This window comes from Gallus gallus, chromosome 1, assembly GCF_016699485.2.
Source record: "Gallus gallus isolate bGalGal1 chromosome 1, bGalGal1.mat.broiler.GRCg7b, whole genome shotgun sequence".
NCBI lineage: Eukaryota > Metazoa > Chordata > Aves > Galliformes > Phasianidae > Gallus > Gallus gallus.
Genome location: NC_052532.1, coordinates 26,133,047 through 26,154,331, shown reverse-complemented (window position 1 = coordinate 26,154,331; position 21,285 = coordinate 26,133,047). Strand labels below are relative to the sequence as shown.

Here is a 21,285-nt window from a genome sequence, read left to right as displayed (position 1 = left end):
ACCATCCATAAATATGCCAAACTACAGGCAGAGCTCATTGCAGTGTCTCTGCTTGTCGCGGATGTGGCACATTTTCAGTTGAACTTCTTTGATGCCTTATATGCTATAATCTGAAGCCTTGAAAGTACACAAACTGAAGCCTTGAAACTACACACGTTTAGAGTAGTGTGCCTTTTCCTAACATGTGTGACCAGTATAAACTGCCAAGTATATCATGAAAAAAGAAAAACTTCTTTAAAAGAGCATAATTAATTGTAAAGAAGATTAGGGGAAAAAATTAAATCAAGATAAAAAAGCAAGGTGTTAATTTTTGAAAGAAGACATATTCTCATCAGATTTCGGCTATTTTTAAAGCCTGTTGAGTATTTATCCACATAAGAATAATTCTAGTTAATAAATGTAGTCCTTTTGGACTTAAGATATTCGACTTGTCTAGAGCGTGTTGTAATTGACTTAATTTCTCTGTGAATCAGTGGCTTCTTTGTTTCTGTTGAATCCTTATGTCACAGAGATAAACAAAGAGAGCTGCAATGACAGCTGTGGAAATCTATGTAGAAAGTTACTGTTTGTTTGTCATTAATCATTTCCTGCATTTGAAATTGCACAAGAGCTGAAGGTGCCGGTAAGGCTGCTTTCTGTATTAAGCAATACTTGCAAAGTATGTTGGTTTTTGAAGTATTTGTCATCTAAGTCTCAGAGGGAAAAAAAATAACATACGATAAGGAGATATTATTTATTACAAATTTTCTTACAATATTCATCTTTTAGCCATCTTTTTCTAATCTCACTTTAGTGTAGGACACTTTCTTTCTTGTGTTTTTGGTCTCTGTTGTTTTGTGTTCTTTAACCTGCTGTGGATTGAGCTGAAACTTTTCCATGTTTACAATGCAGGTTAAACAGTACCCAGTGTCAATAAAGCAAGGAGCAATGCCATTACAGGAAGGATGGGGAGTGTCCTGCATAGCATGTTCCACACTTCCAAGCAGTATCCTCTTGACCTTCACTTTGACTGTGAGACAGCCACTTTTATCCATGTGCGGAGCATTCTACCAGAATGGTCACATCTTTAGTAAGCAAGACATGTATACAGGAATGGCTGAAGATTGACTTCAGAGCCTGTTGTGCTTTACCAGCTTGCTGGGTTCCTTGTATTTGGAAAAGGTGAAGAAATGATCATTTTCTGCAGGACCTTGCATGTGAGGGATTTTAAGGAAAAATAAGTACTTAGCCACAAGTTTACTGGATGCTTTGCTGAGCAGGATGTCTTGGAGGTATAATGAAAATAGAAAGGTGGTTTTTGAGTATTCCCAACCCAGTCTTTGCTGTATTAATAGTATAAACATAATACTGATTTTTTAAAAAGGGAATATGGCCTATAGAACTGGATAGTGATAGCACAAGGGGGAATGGTTTTAAACTGAAACAGGGGAAGTTTAGGTTAGACATTAGGAGGAAGTTTTCCACTCAGAGGGTGGTGACGCACTGGAAGAGGTTGCCCAAGGAGGTTGTGGATGCCCCATCCTTGGAGGCATTCAAGGTCAGGCTGGATGTGGCTCTGGGCAGCCTGGTCTGGTGGTTGGCGACCCTGCACATAGCAGGGGGGGTTGAAACTCAGTGACCATTGTGGTCCTTTTCAACCCAGGCCATTCTATGATAGAGAAAAAGTGTAACATTGGAAACAGTTACCGTACGTACCAAAAGGAGGCTTGAATGTGCAAAGCAGGCCTCTGTCATGAAATATTTGGAAAATAAATAATTTTGTTTTTAGAGTGCCAATATATTTTTTCTTCTCCTAAATGGAACTATATATTGAACAACTGAAAGTGTTTTGCATCACTGCAGATCAGAAAGTAAGAGCCTTCCTTAGGCAGGTTTCGCAGATGCACATTCATCTGTGCTTCCCTGAAAAAGCACTGTTGTATAAGCTACATAAACTGTAAACTTCATGCGAGTAATGCGCACATCCTCTGAGGTGTAACATCTCATAGCACCTTATCCAGGCTTCTGAATACATTGTTTAAGTCTAGCAGAGTACAACCGCAAGCCAGCTCCTACTACCCCATCTGTGCAAGCGCCCAACCCGGGTGTGTTACGCAGGGTGGGGAAGGTGGAATGTCAAGGCAGGATAAAAAGTTGAGGTCCTTCCCTTTTACATTCTCCAAGCATTGTGAGGCTTCAGAACACTTCGTTTTCAAAAATATGAAATAAAGTTTTTTCATCCGTGAATCTGTCTAGTTTACTTCTAAAGCTGCGTGATTTTTTTTTCTAGCACATTCTGTCAAAATTATTACTTTACTTCCTTTTTTACTGCCCTGAGGTCCTGCTTCAGTACCTAATCTTGTTTAACTTCAGAGAAAATTAAGAGAGAGAACAATGTCAACATTCCTATCACAGGATCAGACATCTCAGATCCAGCTAATGCTCTTTGACTACGCTTCAGAAGCTGGAGATCAACTTCTTCAGCAACTGAAACCTGGCAGATTTAAAGTAGGTTTATAACATTACTTAGTTACAGTGAAATCATTAAAGTTCTGTACTGTAATTATGAATGATTTCACATACCGGCAGATCTCTGCACAAAAGCTGACAGGACATGACTGTGGTATCTCTCTTCAGTCACCCTCATTCTCACTCATTCTGTCTGTTGTTCTTTTTTCTAGTCAGTCATCTGATCTTGGAAGTGAGGACTTCTTTATTTTCAGGATCTTGTCAGCCTCTCAGTCTGACTCTTACAGATGGGATGGATATAAATTTCCCCTTCAGGCAGACCAATTAGTTTCTGTAATTGACTAGGAAGTATCCTGATGACAGCCCTCTGTTATGCACAAATGCTAAAAAGCGTAAATACCATTTCTCTCATCAACATTTTTCTTTATGGTGTTAAATTTTAAATAGTAGTAATAAGGAGCTCATATAGATCAGTAGATGTAAACTGAATATCACTGATCAAATGAGCAGTATTTGAAAGATAAGGCTCTTTCTTCTCTACTGCACTGAAGGTGATTTTTCTGATGAGCAAGGAACTGTCATGAAGAGTTTCAACAGTTTGCCTTCTCAGATAATTTGTTTGCAGAAGTAAACACTCAGATTTATTCAGCACAGTTTAAATCTTCATAAGAAACACTTTGAAAGTGCTGTTAAAGCTAATCCGTGCTGTCTAGCTGATAGATAACTATCCGTGATTTTATTCTGGAAAGCTTTTGAAGACTGAAGTTTCTGGCTGCCTTGGAAGCTTAGTGAGAAGAGTTTATCTTGGACATTGCTGAGAGGGATCCAAGCCATGAGATCACCTAACTCAGTTTGTTCTGCAGAAGAGACGAGGAAAAAAGAGCCTTCATACAAGGATTAATTTTAGTACCATTTACTTCTCAGTGCACATTTTATGTTTGGATGCCATTTATAAATATCTTATTATCATTTGTTAAATTTTGTGACAATTTATACCATGTCTGATGACTGTAATTCATGCATTAAACATGCACACGTATTTTAACAATATTTGCATCTTATAATATGCTTTGAAACGACTTGTCATAGAATCATCGGTTAAACATTTATTTTGCAAATGCATTTTGTAATATGCTATGGTAATAAACTATAAAAAGTTGTCCCACCTTGTAATATTTTCAGATGGATGAATAATGCATAACAAATTCTACCTTCATTTAAAATATGACCTCTATCTGATGAAATCTGATACATTGTCTGGATTTATGGTGATGACCGAGTTGCATCAGGTGCCGTTGGTCTGCTTTCTGATTAATTTCAGCGGTTGATAAATTTGGATTAATCTGTAAATATTTACAAAATAATATAGGTGTTTTGTTTTGTTTTTTTTCATTGTATCTTATTTTATTTTTGTCCAAGTAATTAATGTAAAATATTGTACTAATCCCCATCCTTCTGTGAACTAATTTTCATTCAAGTCATTTCTGGAAATTCAATTCAATTCTGAAATTGATTATCAAAATGGTGATTGTTACCTTTACTGGCTGGCTAAATTTGTCATGTGTATCTCTAACTAGGCCAGTCTTACTGTCACATCTAATCTCATAATCTGTGTATATCTGAAGGGTATATAATATTTGAAAAGTTAGTACTGAACTATTACACAATATAAAGCATGAATTTAATATTTGCTACTTATGGAGCAATATTCAAAACATGAATTCGTTTATATAGCTATGGCCATAAGAGTCAGTCTGGTGAGTATCTGAATTCCCAAAGCATCAGATTTTTTTCTATAGGTTTTTTTAATATGCATGTTAATGCCTAAAATTCCATGGCTGTTTCCTCTGTCTGTATTGGTCTGTGTGTACACGTGTAGATTGTAAAATTTTCTTCCATTTTATTCCAGAGAGGGTTTTTCTTCAAAACTGAAGGGAGGGGAATTTGAGGGTTGTTTGTCTCTTCAGGTGCGGTATAGGATATTTGGCTGCAAGGTGTGTTTCTTCTGATAGAATGAAATGATTGAGGCTTTCAACAGCGTTCTTCATTCATACTTGAATGAAAGCTAAAGTGAATGCTGTTTTTCTTTTTCTGTTCATCTGGAGTAAGATTTAAGGCATTGCATCTATCTGATACAGGCTGAATTTATGAAGTCAATACAGACTAGTCTGTTTTTACATCTGTTTAACATAAATACAAGTGACTGCATGGGACACAAACCAGTGGAAAGTTTGTTAATTGGTCTGTTGGAAGGGGGATTTATTTCACCAAACATTGGATGCTTACGCCTTGTCTTAGCCATTCACTGTAACAGTTCAGGCTTGAGAGCTTCGTCACCATTCATAAACAAGACACTTCTGGTCAACACATCGTTGTCAATGCATAGTCAACACACTTTTAAGAGCTAGATTGGGATATCTAATTAGGATTTAATAAAATGGGCCACAGAAATTCCTATTTTTATCCTTTCATTATATAGTTAAACTCAAATGTACTGTCTTCAGCATAGGCTTTCTGCGTTGGACACAGCAATGTCCCCCCATCTTACTTTTTTTTTTCTTTCCCTCCTAATAAATTACTGCTTATGAAACAAGCTGAGCTCACTGTCGATAGAGCTTTTCCTCTTTCCACACTGAGCATGTCAAACTACATTCTACATCGCCTAACATACAGTGTTTAGATTGAATAATTTGTTAGACCAGTCATGGTGACAATAATAAATTCAACTTCAATTTGTTATTTTGTGTTAGAGTTTCTCATCTGGGGAAGGAGAGCAACTGATTCCAGTAGGAATAGGGTGATGTGGCATCTATCCTATCCCATGAAGACTGGAAGATAGTCATTCAGCTTGAGCTTACATGCATTCATGGAACGTCAGACTAGTTCTCAGATCTGTGTACTGAAAATAAATTGGTAAAGGTGATATATTTAGTATTCCATTACGGATACTTTAGCCACCATTTCTCCTATTCTGCTGAGTTAGTCTCAGAGTTTGAACTGTTCGCTATATTCTTCTGCTAAAAGAAAATAAAATGCTACATTCTGATTCTTTATTTTTGGCAGGAAATATTTTTTTCATCCATAACTGATTTTTTTAGAATCATGTTATCCTCTTTGCTGATCTTTTGAATGATATGTTTGACTGCCTTTTTTTTGGTAGGATTCTGATGGATTCTTGAGTTATTTAAAAAAAAAAAGTCTATAGCATGGAACATTTCACTGGATTTCTTAATGTTTCACACTGTTTGAGTATGACAAAGTGTTACAGTATCCTGATAGTTTCTTAGTTTTTATCTACTGTATTTTCACCTATTATCAATCTCATTACTATTGCACAAGAAATCAAATAAATATCCATACAGTGTGATGCCAATTTTGTTTTTTAACCTTGCTCAGAGATTCCACCCTTCACTGTACTTTTGCTATCTCCAAATTCTCTCATCTGTATACACTATCTGTGCTTTTGTTGTTATTTGTCTAACTCAGAATTTCTGTAGTTTGGATTTCATTGCGTTTCTTCTGCTCTTGGAATTGTTTTTCTTATTATCAGATACAGATTTGCCTACGGTCTAAAAATCTGTTTGCACATTGCATGTGTTTGCTTATACATGCATATGTACAGAGGCTCTCTTTTCACTGGAAGCCACAGGGAGAGGACAAAGGGCAACAAGTATCATTGCACTGGGAGAGGTTTTGTCTGAATATAAAAAAATAAACTTTTGAAGTATAAACAGTCATTCCTGGGAACAGCCTCCCCAGGGATCTGGTAGGACCCCCATCACTTGAGATTTTCAAGGTGCAGTTGGACAGGGTGCTAGATAATCTCATCTAGGCTTGCTTTTCCCATGAAAGGCTGGACCTGATGGTCTTTTGAGATCCCTTCCAAACTGTGCTGTTCTATGATTCTCTAAGTACATATTTACATTAGCAGATGTCATATGCAATACAACTACAGATAATAAACTGCATTGCTGTTTGTAAATGCACTTTTCTCAGCTGAATTTACCAGTCTGTTTCCTTCTGTTCTGAACTCTGCTCTTAACGCTAATTTCCTAGGGTAATATTTTCTGTTTTCTCCTATTTTTTTAGGTCTTGCATGTCAGTTCTCTTCCCAAAAGCACAGTGAATAGTGAGCCAGAAGGGCAAACGTTCAATCCAAAATTAGTGACAAATTCAACATTGTACTGAAGCCAGCAGTAGGATCTTTATATGACAGTTTAAGAGAAGATTCCACCTGCCTTGTAGATTACACACTTGACTTAAACCTTAGAAGACAAAGATGCAATAGATTTTCAAACTACAGTACTAAGATGCATTCAGAAATAATTTTGAAGTTATTCTAGTATTTCTAAGCCTATTCTGTGTAAAAGTTATCAGACTCCCCAGACTTAAGTTTTAATTAAAAAAAAAAAAAAAAGGAGAAAAAGCTCTGTGATGAATCAACACATTTTAAAGATTTTAAACTAGCTTTTCTTTTATATACATTTGCTACATACATGATGATGTGATGTTGTATAAGGGTTTTATTCTAGTTTTGTTTGGGAGAATCTGCATAAATCACATATGGTTTCCCCATCTGTGAATAATGTGGCAACTCCAGACTCATGCCAATGAAAGCATCATACTATCATATAATGTACTGTATATAACGTACATGAACACTTTTAATGAGGAAGAGGATACTCATAATCGCTTCCCTCCAGGATTGAAAAATGACCAAAAAATAGAGGTCACTTTTCATGCCTCGGGAAAAATAGATCAAGAAATTAAAACTCCAATCAGTACCTATAATCCTAATATGTATTTTAATGTGCTGCAGCTTCAGTTACCCTCAGCTGAAGCTTCTCTGTTTCAGCTTACAGGGTCTTGTGACCTCAGCCCATAGCAGAGTTTCAACACTAATAGCGACAGACATCTTGGATAAATGTAAGTGAATTTTTTCCTCATTTCTATAGTTTCTGTCCCTCACATTCACTTTTGGAACTTTGTTTTTTACTCAGGGTGTAGACAGCGTTCCTGGCAACGCTTCTATTTTGTGCCAAGTAGCAGAATTGTCTCAAAGTAGCAGTGGAACAACCAAGTGGTACTTCTTGGTTTTCAAACATCACAGGATCAGACTCATCATGTGCATGGAAATACCAGTGAGATGGCCATGCAAACTTTGTTGTAGGTGTTACAGCTTGCAATAGTTTTCATGCTCAAACATGATAATCTGCAAAGAAAGAAGTAATATGAAGTTTTTGGTCGTATGATCTTATTTTGGCTAACACTAAAGGTGAAATATTGGAGAATTCAGAAAATATATTTCCAGTAAAAGGTTCATCTTCTTCAATCAGCTTTACCGTTTCAGTTGTGCTTCAAGTCAGATCGTAGTAATCCATCCCCCAAATTTAGCTATCGCCTAAGTCTGCCGTTGAAGCTGGGTTACACGTAATGTCTGGGTAACAACTTCCAGAACTATGAGATCAAGAAAGATGGGCGTCTCTGCAGTGTGGATTTTTGAGGAATAAGAAACACAGCAGATACTGTTGAAATCAGTGTTTTTTCAGCAGCTGTTATGTTGTTGAAATAATGACTGCTCTATGGTCCTAATTCAAACAGAAGAAAATAAAAATAGGGTTATCCTTTTGGAAAATTTATGTCATGTATGCTGATATCCTTATGAAGCTGGCAATTAGTAGTAACCTATAAGTGATACCTGAGTGTAGGTCTTGTTTGGCATTTATTCCTGAATTGACCTTTGCCTGAATTCACTGTTTGAGAATTGTGTGACATCCCTGCCCTGTTGAATAACTACGTCACCCTTCCGTCTTCTATTTGCTCATAAACCTAACTATGCATGACACACTCTTTAAAGTCTTACGTTTTTCTCTACATGGATAGATTGTGGTTGCCTCGTAACACTGTAGTTAAAATTGTATCTTTATATGGTCTCAAGTGGTTGTTCAAATGCAACCTGCACTCTTAATGTGGTTTCATAGGGTGTGTCTGTAATGAACTACCTAAAAAGAATATGTGCAGTAGCTAAAGCTAGCAGAAGTGAAGCTGCCTCCATCCATCTCTCTTACAAACGTGTCATCCAGAGATATGTAAGGGGCAGTCTTATTGTTTTACCTGCAAAACCAGCGCCAGCTCCAAAATCATCAAAACTCAGATCTTCTTGCAACTATGCATTTATTTTAATGTCTTATAATATCTTTTAATGAATGTGACACCAAATCATCTACAGCAGGATGCACGAGGTCTGAATGTAAAACGTGTATAGAAAGCAGTTTGTGAATCTCAAATTTCAGTATGTCTCAAACTTCAGTTTGCAGTGTAGTTGGGATGGTGGTCTCTGTGTAAGCCACACCCAGAAAGCAAGTTGTAAAATAAACTGCATGTCCAGAACCTACTCTTTTTTACTAAAACTATACGATGTAAGAAATGTTTTCTTGGCTCTCAGTTACTGAGAAGCAGCAGGAATGTACTGGGCCATGAAGAATAATCCCTCAGATTTCTCTGAGTACACAAGTTTGGTTGAAAAAACTTGCAAACCTTGAGAACTGATGTCCTCCATGATAAAAGTTTTGTAATGTTTACCATAAATGTTCAATTTCAAAAGAAGGTTTTCTTAAATTCATCATTATGTCTGAGTCAATGAGAGATCACGGAAACCACAGACAATAGGAAAAATGCACAGATTTAAAAAGTGTGTGAGAATGCAATAAAAGATGAATTTGTGAGGGATTTTGTAAAATAAGCACTATAATGGTGTCAGTTTCAAAAACAGATATATCTATATTCATGTCAAATATTAGTTATGTTGATGTAGCCATGTATGCTAACATGAAATCATTACTGCTACAAGCTCAGTCCTGTATTTTGTTATCTATTTGACACTGTAGTTTATGTGACATCTCCGTCCCATTAAGTGATGTGATCCTTCTGTAGGAGAATGATCCTCTGCTTTGATAACTGTCTCAGTCTTGTAACAACATCAAGCTTATTGAAATAATAGAATGATAATGTGATTCTATATGTCTTGTTAAAACAATATTCCCATGATAATGGACAGCTAAAATGTGTTTTATTTCCTGTTTTTATTATTTATTTAGCTCTTCCAATTATTTTTGAGCTGTGCAGGAAGACCCAAACTTTGTGGTTTTTTTGCTGTAATATATAGCATGTTTAACATTTGGCTGAGTGTAACAGTGAGGCTTCAATATCTCATTATTTAGCACTTCAGTGTGTTAAACAAAGACTGTGAAATACAGCAGAAAGCAATGTGTAAATATGTCAAAGACAGTCTAGTGGAGCATGCTTGCATGCTTAGAGGTTGTATGATATGAAAAGCTTGCTGTAAAATGTTTTAAGATACTCAAAAGCCAGGTGCTCAGAAATCCAGCCTGCTAATCCATTTCACCAGATATAACATTACTTACCTTGTATGTGCTACAAACTTCAGACTTCTAGGAATTTTCAGACAGTCATGTTTCCAAATGTCTGATTAGTGCAAGAAAGAGGCATTTGTGCTCCATAGTAAAAAGTGTGAACTATCTCTGAGGGTTCTGTAGTGAAATTGAAGTAACAAAGGTACCAAGTGATGGTTCTTTGTAATTGTCTTTGTATCCTGTGTGTAGAAGGCAGAGAAATGTTAAACGTTTAATAAGGAACTGAAGTACATCCCTGCATTATACCTTACTGCAAATGTAAATTTTTATAGGCTGGAATCTTCTTCCTTTTAATGTTCCATGCTCAGTGGAGTCGGTCTGGTCAGTGTAAGATGAGAATTAGGGAGATGGTTTTGTCAAAGGTCTGTGCACCCGGAGCTCCCTCTGAGTTCATTTCCAAAAACCATGCATCATGCCATCATGTCCCAAGTACTGGAGAGATTATAATCATTCATTTCTCTGTACCTTTCCATTTTAAATTGGGAGATACGCTTGTATTGCCTTCAAAATTGATTTGCTTTAGAAAGTACTTCAGAATGTCTTATATGAAGAACAACTTAGTGAGAGTTTTAGAGTCTTAGAGAGAGGCTTTAGCCTCTTTAATGAGTTTGCCATTCAGATAGAGGGATGTGTATATGCACATCTAACTCCTAACTCCTTCAGCAGCTCTATAAACACGAGTGTTCCAACAGAATGGCTCCTTCTCTAATTACCCGTATGGCCTAAATGCATTTTCCTTCCTTCTTTAGGTAAATTTTGCTTTAATTTCCTTATGTTTGTTACCATTGTTTAATATTTGTATAGCCTTCATTGGATTTATAGAGAAAATAAAGATATCCTTCATTAACAAGTTAGGTAATTGTCCTCAACTCCTGTTTTTAATCTCTGAGTTGACCATTCAGATCTGTTATTTTCTTCTCTTTAAAATTCCTTCTAGCCCTTGTGACATGTAACGTGATGCGAATGCACATAACACTCCTCAAATGAAATAAGCTGGATTTTCTTTACAAGTTTTGTAAAAAGATATTTTGGCCTCTGTAGGGTTTGCTGCAGTAAAGAACTGTCCCTCTGGAAGGCCAATGCAAGAAAAAACTGAAATATTTTAGCAACATCAATACAATTGGTCAGACAGTAAATACCAGAGCTTTATTAACATTTACAGTCCTTTTAATTATTACTTCTCACTGCTAAAATAGCCTGGAATTCGTTCCATTAATTTTATATCAGAAAAAGATTTTGACAAAGATGAGACATTTTGACATTTTTCATCACATTTTTAGTACCAATCTGTTGAAGGTGGATAATGTCAATATGAATTTCATCTCAAAACGAAACTTTGATTTTGAAATTTCCTCAATAATATTTTATAATTTTCTATTCTAAAATAAAAATATTTTTAACCTTTTAGAATTGCTCGTGAATCGAAGAAGTTCCTTTTCATGGTCTCAATTATTGCTAATTTCTTATAGCTTTGAATTGGACTATTTTTTGGCATTTGAGGGAGACAGTCCTGTAGCACGTTAGCTGTATTTCTGTTTTTGGTTTCTGAAATTCTGTAGCGCTGAAATTGCTTTCTGGGAGGAAAATAATTTTTCAGTCATTCATTTCAATTTAAAGTTAGATCTCAGTGTCTTCTAGATTTGGGAAGTTTTGGAAGCTCTGGTAAATCGTACACAGCAATACTTAATTTTTTTCTTAGAACGAGTGTCATGAACACTGTATACATGCAAACTACAATACTGTCTGTAGTCAAAAATATAATAACGTAGGTATTTAAAGAAGTACTTCCAGACTTTCTTCTTCCAGACCTCCATTTGCTGTGGCAATTCTATGGCAACCAGTTGTTGTTACTGTTGCTCCTGGTAGCAGAGGCAATGCCAATTTCAGCTCGGTGCTGTTCTCAGAGTTGGATCAGATCTGTAGGTAAAAATAGATAATTTCTTACGTTTGTGAAATAGTTACAGTCAGGCATAAAAATAGAGGATGAAGCTTTATTTAATATTTAGCCAGAATTTAATAGCAGAGTAGCATTGAAAATTATTTGTCTTTACTATTACAGAGTGTTCATTTTGACAGTAAATTGCATCATTTTTGTCATCATTAATCATATCTTGGCAATACACATAGAGATTTTCATACTAGTAAGGACATGTCTACAAATAGTAATTGTCTTTAAGTGATGCAAAGGAAATCAGATGTCAGGTAGCTTCTGGAAAGTAAGCAAAGCAGAGCGTTGGAATAGCTGGAGGTGTTGTGGAATCTCCCTTGCTTGAAGTTTGCAAAGCGGTTTGGGGCAAACATCTGTCACAAATAAAACAATTTATTCTGCTTTTGAAGGTGGATTGAGTTTGTTCACTTGCCAAGGTGTTCTCTGTTGTTGTGTTCTGCAGTTAGCATAATAATGCTTCTGAGAAGGAGTATTATTATTTTACCTTATTTCTTTTAATGAAATGAAATTCAAATTAGATAGCTAATCATTGGTTACAGTAATTATTCCTGTGTTTTTATTTAGAATACATAGGTTTGTTTGGTTTGTTTTTATGAGTAATTCAAACAGTATGACAAAGAAGCTGCATCTTTTAGTCTCAGAATAAAAATGTGAGTTTTATTCAGACAATCTCTTAGTAGTTTCTTTGGAAATTCCCACTTTCACATAGAAAAAAAAGAGGCAAGTAGAAGTCTGTACAGAACATACTTATTCACATAGGTCTGTGCACTTACTAGTCCAGTGAGTATGGTGCCAGTAGTTACCCACAGTGGAACAATCAAGAATTTCTGTCAGTTAAGCAACCCTTCAGACCAGTCAGACTCTAGAATGCAGGTCACCACTGTGTTTTTGGCCCTTGTCCGTGTTCTCGGTTATGATTGGAAGGGAACGTAGAATTGCTTTTCTGTTTGTTTGTTTGTTTGTTTTTTCCAATATGCATTTTTTATGGTGCACTCTACTTTAAATTCAGTGTGTGTTTTGTATGGAACTCAGCTTGAAGTTTGTGGCTTCTGTTTCTGAATGAAAGGGCTTGGAGGCCCAAAACAGTGTTGTCTCTTGGTGAGTTTGTTAGAGCTACTCATTTCTTTGCAAATATTCCATCATAAGAACTTCAGAAACGTGCATACTTTTTGGTAGCCATGGGAGTGCTGTATATGCTTTTCTATCAGTCTCCAATATGTAGTAAATCACAGTTCTTATCTTCTTGTGAAAGGAAAAATAATACTGTTATTTAATAAATATGTAGCGACATGCTTAACAAAAATACATTATTGAAGTAATATGTAAAATATTTTAAGGTAAGTTAATGAGAATATGGTCAAACATTGCCACCATCAAACTATTATATGTATACAAAACTGGAGAAAATGTGTTCCTAGATGCTACACCATTAATGTGATTCATCTTTAGAATGAGTTAGCTAAAATGAAAGTACTCTACCCGTTTTATTTAAAGATCCATGCTTAAAATGACTAATTTTATAGCATGTATTTTCTGTTTATGTGCCTATCAGTTTTAAACAGCCTTTTATATGCAAATGTGTGATGACAGTTCTATATTCTGTGTCATTTCTCCACTAGAGTTTTTCATGCTTTTGGAATAATCCCTGAACAGATATTTATAGAGTTTTTACTGTTATTTTGACAAATCAGACATTGTTATTAAAATGATAAAAGAAAGTAATTTTAATACTTTTTTGCACTGGAAGTTCTAAACTTCTCAAAAAATACATGTTTCTCAACTCTACTTTAGTCAACCTTTTACTGAAATTGAGTCTTTTCGCTTTTTGTGTGTGTGTATGTGTGTATGTATTAAGAAAATCTGTACTTGAAACTTGTTTCTAAAGAAATGTATTGCTAATTTTCCATCATTACTGCTCCTTCAGTCATTTCATTGTATGTGCCGGTATGAGGTGGTGTGTTCCAATGAGATAATTTGTGAATATCACATGCTCTACCAGTACTAAATATGGCTCCCATTGGAGATAGATTGCTTTGCCATACTTTTCAGTATGATGGGACTCAGGCTTATTGTCAGCGGTTTTAGTAGTTTGCAGAAACTGATTCCCTGCTCCAGATGATGTGTTCACAAAGTGAAGAGCTGGGAGGATTTCAGCTTCAGATCTAAGCAATGACTGAAGAGAGCACTCTGGTTTTGAAAGACAGCTGTAAATTTGCCTTATCTCTTAAGTAATGCTTCTTAATTTGGTTACAAATGTAGGCATTAATTTAAGCTAAAAAACAGAAATTGAGGAGACCGTGTCCATCGTCTTGAACAAAAAAAAGTCATTGGCAGGTGACATAGAAAGACAGTGAAAGGACAGAGACACTCACCTGTGTCTAATGAAGGTGGTGACATTTCAGTAAATGGAAAATGTTTAAATATATCCTGTAAGTTGGCAGTCTCCCAAGACTGCTGATGGAAGTCTATTTGGGGAAAGGCACAGGTACAGAAGAGAGCTTCTTTGCATTGTTCTGAGCAGTTTGGATCAGGGACTGGTCCCAAGTCTGATGGGAATGACCAGGCTGGCAGAAATGTCCTGCTGCTGAAACCATTGGCTTTTGCTTCTTTTAGACTTGTTCTTGGCATTTATTACCTCCAGTTTATTTGCAAAGTCTCCTTATACTTTTAGGATGTCTCTTAGCTTGGCAAATAGAACAGGGTACACAGAACAGGGAACTGAGAAGTTAGTTTTCTCATTTTACTGCCACTCTCACCCAGGAGCCCTGTGACCTTCCAAATGGACTACTAAACAGTCCAGATTCATCCTACCTAACCTAAAGGCATTCAACTTTGATACACCTGATCGAAGCAGAGTTTCACCTTTGTGTGTAGTAGAAAAAAGAGATAGATACAGACAGTGCTGATTTGACATGAACTGGATCAGTCCCCAGCTTTTCATGTTGTCTTCTGCTGCCTGGAGTAAGTGCCCAGGGCAAGTAGACATGTCAGTCAGATGCTTAAAGCTGTTCAACACAAAAGTGGTGTTAGAGTCAACTTGTTCATGATAAGATCCTATGAAATTATTAAAATGATTATTCCAATGAGGTTTTTGTCAGGCTCAGATACCTTACAGATTGCTCCCTGATGTGATGCTTTTGTATATTCATCTGAAACATCAGCTGTGTGAGTTAGCATGGGGCAGAGAGAGGTTTTGCTATGACAAACTCATGGTTTAGTTAGTGTTTCCCACTGGATCTCATTTTGCTTTTTCAGTTCTTCTGATGTTCATAAGTAGTTTATTAACTAACACAGCACTTCTTTATTAAAATTGACCAAAAAAAATGAGTTACTGTTCTGTAATTCTGTACTGTTTACTTAAGAATTAGGCTAAAAATAACTGAAGTTAATAATACCCGTGGTATCTCTTACCAAAGTGCCACATGATGCCGTAAAATATCAGAGGCAGAAAATTCATTATGTACACCAGGACAGGCCTGACTGCAGTTCTCAAACACTGAATTTGTCATGCCGATAACATACTTGTATGTATGTATGATAGATGGCAAAATGGTATCAAGCATGCAAAAAATGCGTATTCTGTATGCAAGCTTGGTTGTATTTTATATAGAACAGATTCCTCATATTCATATGATGCGTCATGAGAACATGAAATACCTCAGTGGGTTCTAGGTGGCCAGAGCATTCCAGTGAAGGAAAAGCTAGGTGCACGTGAAGTTGTAAATGCCTATGCAAAACAGGTATTTTTGCAAGAAATGAATAAGAAAGTGAAAAGGAGATGATCAGGTGCATAATACCTGTTATGTACATAGACATCAGATGTGAGGTTCTGGCGGATATGGAGAAATTTCAGGTGAAGGAAGTAATGCAAGGGTTGCTTCAGGATACAGTAGTACAGTAGATCATGTGAGACCTTACCAGGAGCCTTGTAGGGTGCCATCCCCCTCAGCTGGAGTCAGTGTTGTAAAAAGTCTGTTACATTTTCAAGCAGAATGATAGCTCAGAGAAAAATAGGTTTACAGCAGTTCCTTGTCAGTGTGTTACCACTGCAGATGACACTGCCATGCCACTAATAATGTTTAGAGCATTTTTTCTGACTGGCATTTGGGTTTGTGGTTGTTTCTGGTGAAGGCTGTTCTATTGTTATGTTGAAACACATTGTGGCCTTGACATTATTAAAAGTATCAACAGGATCTGGGCTGTTCTGTCTGCTGTTTAGCAAATAAAAAATAAGAATTATCTTAGCTGTCTATTTGACAGTCATTGCTCACGTTCACATGGGAAAATGCTTTCCATGGCTTCATGCTCTTCTCCAGATCTTTTGAGATAATTATTGTAAAATGGATCCACACAACTGTTGAAACACCCAACCCTACTCAAAATGTTTTGCATTGGGTCATTTGTTTTCCTTCTAAAAAATCCTGTGTATGATTTTTCACTGGGACAGTGTCTTAGAAATGAAGTGTGAAGCCCATGTATAAATTCACTAAGGATGCATTCATCGATTTTTCTCCTGTCCAAGAAACCTTGCCTCTCCATCGTACACCCCGAAGACACATAAACAATAAAAGTGCAGACAAATTGCTCTGTATTCCACAGCTCTGTTTTTCAAATTTTAATGAAGAGCTCTTTTGAAATTGCTGTAGAATATTAAAGATTTCTAAAATGACGTGTAAATTGTATGGCTAGACAAGTGCTTTGTTGTTCTAGTTATGGCTTCCCCTGACAGTGTTATTTGCTGTTTTCTTGCTTTGTTTTAATGGATGGCCAAAACTGGGCAGGGACCAACAATCTCAAAGGTGAGAAATGAGTTGGTGACTACCAAGGAGGAAGAGGGAGAATGTGGAACCGAAATCTCTGATGTCCCATTCAAGGTGACACTGATAACCAAATCATGATGATCCGGCTCTCTTATCTATCTATGTGAAACTGTCCATGAGTGGGTTCTTATGTCTGATATGCAGTAGTTAGAAGGAAGAGAGTTCTGTAGCCCATGTACTGGCTGCAGGTTATGCCTAGCATGCATCATGTGAGCTGGAGATGAAAATTGTCATCTGCCACTTGGTCACAGACAGAGTTATTTTGCTTCTGGTGACAGTCATCTGCTTGCTTGGTGATGAAAATGTAAAGAATAAATGTAAAGGCTAGTAAAAATACATTTTTGAACTGTGTGGCCAGACTACATGGGCATAAAGAGCAACTGGAGAAAGCCCTGTCTCCTCTGCCCTGTCTTCACCTTCCTCAGAAAAACTGAGCATTCTACAAGTGAAATTTGCTCAGTGTCTTTTCTACATGCTGAAGGCCAGGGAAGTTGAAGGCTCTTGGTGCTCCTGTGTTCTGCACCATTCAGGGCTGCCAGAAACAATAGGCTAGCACTTGTAAAAGGGCATTTCCACTCTTGAGCATATTTATATCAATTTCTGCTGAGGTTGTTGACTTCAGTGGTCTCTTACTGCATGTTTGTAATCATAAATGCTTAAATGGGGATCTGGATTGGGTATTGTCCAGCTTGGAAAATCATACCACACTGGTGCTGGTTATGTTATTCAAAGAATCACAATCTTTATAATTACACATTAGGCCCTGATTTATTGCCCCATTTTTGGCACCTAGTAGAAACTGTTCCTTTTGGTCAGCTGAGGACAGCTAGCTAGTTAGTGAAAAGAGGAGACTGTATTAAAAGTTGGGATTTTAAATATTCAAACCTGTGTTGGGCTGAATTGTTTTATTAATTTGTCTCTTTTTGTCTTTACTATTTAATGACTATCTTCAGGTAGGTGGAGTAGTCTCTATTTTCTATCTGCAAGAAGAATTGTTTGACACTCCTCTGCTTTAAGCTGATAGAGAGCAACAGACAAGTTGTTTTGTGGAGCTTTGAAAGAGATTTCTATTGACTAGTCTTTACTTTCCCTTAGAACACAAGCCCTTAGAGGAGATCAGTGCAATAATCCACTTCTCAGAGAGCCTTCAGCCTATTGCATGTTTTACAGGATAACAAAAATGCAAATACTGAAAATGTTTATGTGCTGCTGTAATTGAGGTAACTCGGGGTAGGGTTTGATTTGGGAATGTGGAGAAAGAATATTTAAACTGGCTTGGGTGAATTTTGTTAGAAATTTAGAATATCGAATCACTTTCAGATAGTATGTACCTTCGAAAGAACAAAACAAAACCACACACAACAATAGAAGCCTAAGTCAGCCAAAATCAGTATTTCTGAAAATTTCTAAGGCTGTTCTATATGTATCAATAATAGAAATTATCCCATAGTTTAGCACAGTACGCTGATTTACTCAAACATTCGTATAAGATTTTTAAAAAGCATTTTAACTGTGGCATATATTTACTGAGAATAGCCCACTTCCACTCTGATAATAATTTTACTGGTTCTGAATGGCTGAGCATGTGTAGTCCTCTGCTTCTTCGTTTCTGTGGGATTCAGCAGCGCACCAATGCTTTGTTCTGTGTCAGAAAGTAAATGAAGTACTCTCATCACCTAATGTCACATGCCTAAATTTAGAAGTTGCTTGCATGATTCACTGGGAGGAAGCTCTCACGCAAAACAATTCAAAATTCAGAGCAGAGCTCAATTTATTCCATTTGAGTTGCCGTCTAAAGAAGCTTTTCTCTTAACTACATAAATAGTAGATAGATAACTCCTCCTAAATTGAACTGTTAAAGCTACAAGCAGTGATGTACCTGGCTGCAGACAGTCAGTGTACTTGCTGGCATCTTCCTTTATCAGGGAAACAGTGCAGATAGATCCAGTTCTCCATTTGGCAGATAGTGCAGTGCTTTCAGAATGATAGTTTAGTCTGTAACCCACACAGTCCTTGAGCTTTCTGTAAGTCTTGTAGTTCATTATGATGGTAATTTTTTATGAGGACTATAGCTCATTAGAATCTTGACTGAAACTAGGAATTATTATTGGCCATCAAATAGTTTCAGCTGGCAGTAATTCCTGGATGTCATTGATCTGGGGCAAATTTGTACCAATGACCTAGAGCTTCATATCCCATTACTCACATCTTGAATCCTTAAAGCTTTAGATGTTTGCTCTTGAAACAGTTTAAAAATGGGGAATATGTTTGAGTTTCTGATTTATTTCTTGTTCCTGTGGTATTTAAAATTCATGTATCGATGAGGAGCCTGAGTATAAGTTGTTGTGTATGTGAGTCAGACGTAACCTTTTATATGCCTGACTTTTATATGGGCTGGATGATCAGAGGGGAGAAAAGACATTGCATCTTAAACACAACTGGAATATTTTGATCTATTAAATACAACACAGCAGAGTGGTTGTAGTCTCTGAGCTTTTGGCTTGTCCAGTTCACCGGTTTCTGCATTTCAAACTTGCAGTATTTGTATTTCTGTTCATTCCTGCCCTCTCATGGAAAAGGTGGGATGCTTTGGGGAAGCTAAGTTCTTTCCAAGGAATCGAACTGCCTGTAAGACTTGAAAGTGCAATTTGCTGAAAAGCACTAGCTAAGAATACAGGATTTGAAATCCATTACTCTGCACTGATGAGGTATATCCTGAAGAACCTTTATATACGCTGACCATGGCTTGAAAAATGGTATCGCGAAACCAGAATGTTTTTTTTTTTTCATTCAGTTATAGTATTATATCCAGTGTAGCAGTAAATGGTTTTGCATGACAGTACACATGTAAATGTCAATGCCTATGTCATTTACAGTGTATCTGGGTGTTACGTTAGATTCAGAATGATCACATTGGAGCAAACTGTCTCTGTTACACTAAGTAAAATGTGCTTAGTAAAAATTGCTAGCAATTTTTTTCTAGACATATAATGACACGGTAAGAATACAAAACAAAACTACCAGAAACAAACCATTTCTCAAGCAGTAATATCTACAGGACAAGCGATCTAAATTGCTGGAACAGGGAGAGTTCATCACTGCACTGCAAAAGCACTTGAAATATAACCTAAAGGCAAGTGAAATACTGATTCCAAGCTTTGAAATAACAGCAACAAATTTACCTACAGACAGAAGATGCATGGAAGCAATAAACGAATTATACAAGTCTTACACATGCAATCTGATTATTCTGACCAAAGTGTTAATTGGATCCTAACTGCCAGATCTGATATCTGTAGTCTTGTAGTGGGAACCTTTCAAAGTGATGAACTGTAATTCACTGAGCTGCTTGAAGCACTTGTAATTTACTGCATGTCATGCTATGAAGAGCCTGACCTAATGGACTTTACATTACCTGTAACGCTGGAAACCTTTCAATGAAACTAGTTGGTAAAAAGTAATAGTGGGAGTCTATTCGGAAAGAGAGAACAAAACTACATTTTAAACACTGTTTTATATCCTTATAAAAAGTTGGTCGTTAAACAAAGATGAGCAACTCAAGTCAAATATTTAAACTGGAATATTTCTCAATGGTGAGGTGTCTGGTAAATTTTAAATTAAGTAGAAATGATTAATATGAGAAGAGAACCTGAGATAGTTCTTAAATGGTTTGGAATATGTTGTGCTTCAGATGGTCATGCATGAAATTCCCTTTCCTGAATATAATATGTTTAAAAATGGTGTTTGAGATAACCATCATTCCCTTCTGCATCTTAAATCAATATTCAGAGATACTGAGGGAACATTTATATTATAGTTACTGAATGCTAACTAGAGTCCAAATGTAGTCTCCTCTTACAGAGGACTGATAACTGCTGGAAAGTAAAGACTTTCTTTTCATGTAGGTTATGTTGGAAGGCAGCCACAGTAAGATTGGTTCAGTTTGCAGCTCATGAAACAAAAGTATGCTGTCAGAGAGGTCACATTTGGACAGGTTCTCCTGTCCAAATTTAATTCTCCTGTCCTGTTAAGGGATGAGGTGAGCAGCAGAAGGTTATTTAGCCAATGCTAAGGTGTTCCTACCCCATCTTTACCCACAAAAGCACTTTATCCAGCGGTGTTAGAATCCCTACCATAGGTTGCCATGCTGCCCTGATAGGAGTTGGGCTTTATCCTCTAGTCCTGTTCCCCAGGGCTCAGTGCGGCCACTTGGGTAGCTCACGTCTGCCTCTGTGCTTCCCCTCTGCTTTGGAACCGCAACTGCAGTTTTATCTCAGAAAGGTCTTCAACTTGCCTTCAGGAGCAAGTTCCTTCCTGGAGTAAATCAGCATCCTTAGACTGGAGTTGAGCTCATGTGCGCCAATCACTTCAGCAAAAAGCTGAGTTTCCAGTTCAGCGTGTAAGTTCTCACTTGTATGCATAAAACATCATTCCATAATATATAAAATGTAGGAAACATACTCAAAAAGCAACAGAAATGTATATTTTATCAATAGCTAAGCTTACGTAAGTGTCAAATAAATATTTCTTGGGGTGTAGCCATGTGCCTTGTCTCACTATGACTGTATTTCAGTAAAAGCATTAAGAATTTTATTAACAGCATTAAGAAGGTTTATTGCTTATTTCTGATGCATTT

The 21,285-nt window shown here is 36.7% G+C and overlaps 1 protein-coding gene and 1 long non-coding RNA gene across 23 annotated transcripts in view; one reads left to right on the top strand and one right to left on the bottom strand.

The window, feature by feature from the left end:
* FOXP2 (forkhead box P2) overlaps positions 1 to 21,285 on the top strand; it is a 412,383-nt gene that overhangs the window by 318,351 nt on the left and 72,747 nt on the right. Inside the window, exon 5 of one of the 22 annotated variants that reach the window (XM_025151568.3) lies at positions 7,304 to 7,374. The exons of the other annotated variants lie outside the window; for them this stretch is intronic. The gene's annotated coding sequence lies outside the window, so the exon portion shown is untranslated. The remainder of the gene's footprint in view (positions 1 to 7,303; positions 7,375 to 21,285) is intronic. 22 annotated transcript variants of the gene reach the window in all.
* LOC121109003 lies at positions 6,892 to 8,252 on the bottom strand. The gene is made up of 3 exons (XR_005860636.1): positions 8,147 to 8,252; positions 7,791 to 8,036; positions 6,892 to 7,660 (listed from the first exon to the last, which is right to left on the bottom strand). It is a non-coding gene; the product is annotated as an uncharacterized LOC121109003 (long non-coding RNA).